Source organism: Oryx dammah, unplaced genomic scaffold (genome assembly GCF_014754425.2).
Source record: "Oryx dammah isolate SB20612 unplaced genomic scaffold, SCBI_Odam_1.1 HiC_scaffold_25, whole genome shotgun sequence".
Lineage (NCBI taxonomy): Eukaryota > Metazoa > Chordata > Mammalia > Artiodactyla > Bovidae > Oryx > Oryx dammah.
The window spans coordinates 66,456,560-66,463,752 of NW_024070209.1; the positions used below are offsets into that span (position 1 = coordinate 66,456,560).

Genomic DNA, 7,193 nt, shown 5'->3' on the forward strand with positions numbered 1-7,193 from the left:
GGCCTTGAACAGCACTTTCCAAAACCAGGGTTCTAACTAGGGACCCAGGTTGAATATCAGGAAACTTGGAGATCCAGGGGTAGAAGGAAGAAGTGGAGGAATATCCCGCCAATAAGAAGGCACTGTAGCTGGGGCTTAGGCAAGGAGGTAAGACACACCTTTTCTTTATAAGAGACTTCCCCAGTGGTCCAGTGGTTAAGACTCTGCACTTCCACTGCAGGGGGCCACGGGCTCCATCCCTAGTCAGGGAATTAAGAGCCCACATGCTGCGAGCTGAGCTAAAAAAAAAAAACCAAAACATTAAAAAAAAGGGGGGGTTATAAAGACAGGTACAGAATAGTATTGAGTAGTGGATGGCCAAGTTGGAAATGAGATACGATGTGAAAAAAATCTCAGGGGATTAGAGATAGGCAAGGCTTGTAGCTGTTGTTCAGGGGGCATGAGGTAGTTCTTGGTCCTTGAGTAGGAACATGGGTGGAAGTGGGCTGGCCACAGCCAACAAAAGTCTCCATAGACCACACCCAGGGGTTTGAATGGGCAGAAGTCGCTGCAGAGGGAGGTGACTTGAACCAAGAGAAACACTTGGGTTTGGTCCTCTCTGACCGGCCCTAGTAGTTCAAACCTCCTTGTCCTTCCAGAGTCCAGACCACTCCCGAACTTTCTCAACAAATTATCCAGCAGTGCCTGTTGCCAAGCCACAGGGTAAACTGGAGCCCAAAAGAAGGGGGGAAAGCCTTTTTCCAATTCTCCTTATTTTATTCTACTTACATAATGACTTACCAGCATTCACTTGGGGTGTAAGGTGGGATTAAGGAAGAATGGAGTGAGGACGTTTGTGCTTTATGACTCTTCAAATAAAGTGTTATTTTTCTTTGAAGGATGTGGACTCACAATGCTTGTTTAAGAAATGTTTGTCACCTGCTGAAATCTTTTTAAATCTAACACAATTTCTGATTCTGTTCATCATATTGGCCAAGGTTTCCAGCTTTTTCCTGCCCTTACCCCATGCTAAGCCCTATAAGCTGATGTTTTTCTTTTAAAGGCACAGTTCTTAGAGACCTTCTTTTAAAATATTTATTTATTTGGCTGCATGAGGTCTTAGTTACAGCACGTAGGATCTTGTTCCCTGACCAGGGTTTGAACCTGGACCCCCTGCATTGGAAGCACAGAGTCTTAGCCACTGAACCACCAGGGAAGTCCCCAGACCTCCTTTTTTTTAGATAGTGGGAATAAACACCCCCCATACTCCTATTTGCAATAATGAATTCAGGTTCTGTGAATTTAGAGGAAAAAAATTCACTAAATACAGAGAGCATCTGTAAAGCTTGTATGTGTGTGTGTAAAGGTATCCTGTAAAGGTAAAGGAATCCTGTCTTCTTTCCCAAACCAGAGCACTGCTCCTCCGTGTGTGGTATGTATGTGTGTGTGTGCATGCGTGTGTGTAAATATCTGAACTACACTTGCACAGAGACCTTCTCTCAGGCCCCCTGCAGGCTTCCCTGAGTCACAGCCCCGCCTTCCCAGAGAAGTGCCCCAATCTGCCTTACAAGGCTAAACTGAGGTTTCTAATTTCTCTTCGGAAGATTGCAGGGAGTAGAAACAGCAGGTGCAGAGAGGTATGGTCCAGCGGAGCATTTCCACAGTGACTCAGAGAGTCTTCTTGGAAAACAGATCGCAGTGAGGGTGCTCTTCTTCAGCAGCCTCTGGGCGATGAGTGATGAGGGGCTGTCCGTGCTGCCGGACGCTTATCCCAACACGATCGCCTTCGCTGCCCGTTGCCTGGGGTCCACAGACTCTATGCCCTTGTCCTTGGAGGCGCTTGGAGAGGTCTTTGTGGAGGCCACAGTAGCAACCGAGAGAGGTCCCATGGGCGGAGCTCCAGCAGGTGCAAGGGGACTGTGGTCAAGCAGAGCCCGGTGGATCAGGGCGGGCAAGCAGGACCGGAAGTTCCGGTGAAGGAGCAAGGGGCATAGCGGGAGGAGCTCTGGCCTGTGGGCAGAGTCAGATGGCAGGGAGCTCGGGGGCAAAAAAGACATGGCGCTCCGGGGAGGCAGATGTCCAGGGTCAGGGAGACCTCCAAGGCCAGGTTTGGACCAGACCCTCAGGACGTGAGGCAGGATCCTGAAGCGGGAAGAACTGGGGAGCTGAGCTCAGAGTCCAGTCAGCTGCTTAGGTATAAGAGCATTATTGGACCTGGATGTGAAGTAAAGCCCCGATCATGAGGAAGGTGACAAGTCAACAGAAGCCTGAGTCATCAGAACCTTGAAGCCACTGGCTTGAGGCTGTCGGAATCAGCGTGGCCTAGAGCACAAGTGATTCCAAAGCCTAGGCCATTAGTGTGGCTGTGGCGTGGGCTGATCTCCGGGAAAATCACAAAGTCCATGCCTGCCTGTCTTTTACTAGCCTTCATCTGTCTCCTGTTGCATCTTCCCTACTTGAGTCATGCCGGGTAATCAGAGAGCAAGGATCACCTGAAGCATGACCTCTCAGCTTCTCAGGCCCTGGGCACCTTGTGCATCGACCCACCCAAATATTCCCAGAAGGTCCCACCTGCTTCAAAAGCCCCACCAACTTGCTATTCAACCCCAGTCAGCCTGTCCTTGAAACAGTAACCTTGTTCATCCCAGTCTTCCCATCTCTGACAGATAAAAATTATTACCTTGATAAAGCGGAGGAGTTGGAGGGGAAACCTGAGACGCTTGCTCCTTGGAAGAAAAGTTATGACCAACCTAGACAGCATATTAAAAAGCAGAGACATTACTTTACCGACAAAGGTCCGTCTAGTCAAAGCTATGGTTTTTCCAGTAGTCACATATGGATGTGAGAGTTGGACTATAAAGAAGGCTGAGTGCAAAAGAATCGATGCTTTTGAACTGTGGTGTTGGAGAAGACTCTTGAGAGTCCTTGGACTGCAAGGACATCAAACCAGTCCATCCTAAAGGAAATCAGTCCTGAATATTCATTGAAAGGACTGATGCTGAAGCTGAAACTCCCATCCTTTGGCCACCTGATGCGAAGAACTGACTTGCTGGAAAAGACCCTGATGCTGGCAAAAACTGAAGGCAGGAAGAGAAAGGGATGACAGAGAATAAGATGTTGGATGGCATCACCGACTCAATGGATATGAGTTTGAGTAAGCTCCGGGAGTTGGTGATGGACAGGGAAGCCTGGCGTGCTGCAGTCCATGGGGTGGCAAAGAGTCAGACACGACTGGGCGATTGAACTGAACTGAACTGAATAAGAAGTGAGATAGAGATGATTTGGGGAAGAGAGAAAAGGTAGACGTGAGATAGGTCACAGAGGGAAAATGCACAGGTTTAGGGACCATCCAAATTAGTGAAAGGAGAGGGACACGTAGAAGTGACACCAAGATTTTGAACATAGGCAGGATGGTCCAGCATACATTCTCCTGCTGTTGCTTTGGATTTTAGTTTCCACTACTTTTATATTCAGTTAGTGTGGAGAAGTCTGAAACATTCAGGGGCATGAATGGAAAGAGAACTGAACTTGACCTGGAGAGCTGCGGGCACCTCATCTCCCAGAATGGTGGCTGCATGTCCCAGAAAAGTCTTTTAACCTCTTTGGACTTCATTTTTTCCCTCTATAAAAGATAACCTTCTCCATCTGTTCCAAGGGAAATCATGTGAATGAAATACTTGTAAACAATGCAGAATAAGTGTACAGTATCACGTGCAGATAACTGCAAGCTCACTTTGTCACATTCAGTCTGAGTCTCTTACTGGGTCTCTCATGAGGGGAACCGAGCTTCACTTCCTTTGCTACTACCGCCACGGTGTGGCTGCCTTGTGAATTGCATGCCACAACTGGGGACGATAAGCAAAAAGCAAGTTTTGTTGTTGTTCGTTTGCCAAGTCATGTCCAATTCTTTCTGACCCTTTGAACTGCAGCATGCCAGGCTTCCCTGTCCCTCACCATCTCCCAGACTTTGCTCAAGATCACGGGCATTGAATTGGTGATACCATCCAACCATCTCATCCTCTGTTGTCCTCGTCATCTGCCTTCAATCTTTCACAGCATCAGGGTCTTTTCCAAGGAGTCAGCTGTTCGCATCAGGTGGTCAGGTACTGGAGCTTTAGTTTCAGCATCAGTCCTTCCAAAGAGTATTCAGGTTTGATTTCCTTTAAGATTGACTGGTTTGATCTCCTTGATTTCCAAGGGACTCTCAAGAGTCTTCTCCAGCACCACAGTTTATTTGCAAATAAAAAAGTATTTAAGTCTTTCCAAGTTAGTTAATAAATTTAAAGCAATGTCAATCAAAAGCTCTTAATAAGTTGATTCTAAATTGCAATGGAAGACTGAATGGGCAGGAATAGTCAAGACAAATTTGAGAAATAAGAATAAAGATAGGGAGAAAAATAGGTTAGAAAGCTATAGTTATACAAACAGGGGTATTGTCACACAGTAAGCAGATAGCTCAGTGAAGCACAACAGAAAATTCAGAACCATCTCTGCACACACAGGAATTTAGCATACAATAAAAATATTTAAATTAAGGGGAAATTACTCAATAAATGTGATTAAAACAATCGACTGTCCATTAAGATCTAAATAATATATTCATAAAATTTAATTATAAATGAACTGTAGATCCAAACTTATAAAATTCAATTATATAATATTAAAGTAAAATATTTGTGGAGTAACAAAGGCTCTTAAACAAAGTTTATAAAACCCACAAAACAAAGCTGTGGCCTAAGTGATTGACAAATTTGATTACATCAACATTTGTAAAATTATGTTCATTAAAAGATTGTAAACAAAGTTAAGTAAGTGGAAGTAGGAGAAACAAATTTTGCAACAAATGAATAGTATATGCTGCTGCTGCTAAGTCGCTTCAGTTGTGTCCGACTCTGTGCAACCCCATAGATGGCAGCCCACCTGGCTCTCCTGTCCTTGGGATAATAGTATATAAGCTCCTATAAATTAATTTTGAATGACTCAGTTGTAAAGGAACCAAGTATAAAAATAAGCAAATCACAGAAGTAAAGCAAATGGTCAATAAACTTATGAAAAGATGTAAGTATTCACTTAATAATCCAAGAAATGCAACGTAAAACAGTTAGTATGCCATTTTTCATTAATTTGACTGGCAAAAATTGAGAACATTTTTTTTTATAACTGTCAGAAAGCCGTGGGAAAAGCACACTCATTTTCTGTTGGTGAATAGTGTAATTCAAAAAAACCACACTATATCTATATTGTGCATAAATGGAAAAGGCTAAAAGAGATCTCAGTGCCTCACATGATACAATCTCTGGATGTGCTGAATGAAAAATCAAATTGAAATGAAATACATACGGCAAGATGCTATTAATGTGAACCATTAGAAACACTCCAGATTTTCTATAAAAGCCTGTGGGCATGTGTTTATGTACGAGGAGGTAGGCACAGGCAAAGTTCCCATCAGATGTTCAACAAACAGAATATGGTGGTCATCTTTGGTGAGGAGATGGGAATTGAAGTATTGGTCAAAAGGGATACAAGCCTTAACTTTCATGTTTTACAAGGATGCATTATTCATGTAGAGACTTATTCAAAGAAGAAACAGGTTAAAGTGACAGATGGTATTTTTCAAAGATGGCTGCAGCAACATGTCCAATTCCTTCTGCTTTTGGCAATGTGACCTTGCCACACACCTCCCACTTGATCAGCTTTCAAATATCAGAACTGGCATCCAAAGCCAGATAATCTAGATGACACCCAAGTGAAGCCTGTGAGCACTCTCCAACACTGCTCTGACTAACTCTGACAACAATCCCATAAGGTAATACTGCTGACATCCCCATTTTACAGAAGAGGAAGCTGAGGTTCACACAGGAATTACAAATAATGAGAACTAGTTTTAAAACAAAGACAGATCTTACCTTGGATGTGGGGTATCTCTTCACAGCAAAAAAACAAACAAACAAACAAACAAACAAAAAAAACAAAAAAAAAATAATAAAACAAAGGCAGAAAATCTTATGGGAAAAGATTGAGTCATCTCATCTATAATCAAAGAAATAAAAGAAAAACAAGATTTGATGTCATACTTAAACCATTAAAACTTTTAAAAAAGAATGTTTATTTCCATTAAATTTGAATCTTCATACATTATGGGTGAAAGTGCAAATGAACACAGTACTTTGGAAAGCAATCTGGTAGTGTGTATCATGAATCATAATCTGTTGCAAGCATTTTGTTTTGATCTGCTTCTTGGAGCTTATCTTATAGGAATAATACAAAAGATGAAAAATGTTTTCACACTAAGACATTCCAACTTTATGCAGACAATCAGAAAAAAAAAACTTTTGGTATTTTGTTTTTATATATCCTCTGCTTTCCTCTTTTTTTTAAAGCATTTTTAAATGATTAATGAAATATTTCATCATAAAAAAATTAGGACATCACATTCATTTATGGAAATTATGTTAATAAATTCCTGTGGGAAAATACCAGGAGAGGTTATGCAATAATAATCTTGTCAAATTTATTTTCAAGATGCTTAGTAATGTTCTCATCTTGTTCAAAGATCTGTTTTATTTATTTATTACAGTGCATGCTAAGTTGCTTCAGTCGTGTCCAACTCTTTGCAACCCTATGAACTGTAGTTCATTCGGCTCCTCTGTCCATGGGATTCTCCAGGCAAGAATACTGGAGTGGGTTGTCATTCTCTTCTCCAGGGGATCTTCCAACCCGAGGATTGGACCTGTGTCTCCTGGGTTGCAGGCAGGATCTTTTACTGCTGAGCCACCAGGGAAGCTCCATTACAGTAGGACCTTGCTATTATTTATCCATTCTATAGATAAAAGCTTACATCTGCTAACCCCAGCTTCCCAGTCTATTGTCTATGTCCATGTAGAACAACTGTTGCAATGCTTCTCTGTCTACCAAGCTCTTTTTCTAAATCACAGTTTTCGCCTTAAAGATGCTGGGCCAGGAGATCCCACTCCACAGTCTGTTACCGGTTTTTCCTGGATGGGTTCTTCCTGCCCACGGGTATGGTGCTGGCAGGTAGTAAAGCACCAAGCCATCCAGAAGCTCATGGGCAGCACCCTGTGTCTACAGTGGGGAATCAGGTCTGGAATGCCCATGGTCTCAGGCCCACATGCCTGGCATTCTTCACCCTCCAGGCCTGTCTGCTGGCAGTTGAGGTCCTTGACAGTTGGTTCATCTGCAGTGGGGTTTAAAGC

At 42.9% G+C, this 7,193-nt stretch overlaps 1 non-coding gene across 1 annotated transcript; it reads right to left on the reverse strand.

Moving 5' to 3' along the window:
- Nucleotides 1-1,122: 1,122 nt before the first annotated feature.
- TRNAG-UCC lies at nt 1,123-1,195 on the reverse strand. The gene has a single exon. It is a non-coding gene; the product is annotated as a tRNA-Gly (tRNA).
- Between the last annotated feature and the right edge of the window lie 5,998 nt (nt 1,196-7,193).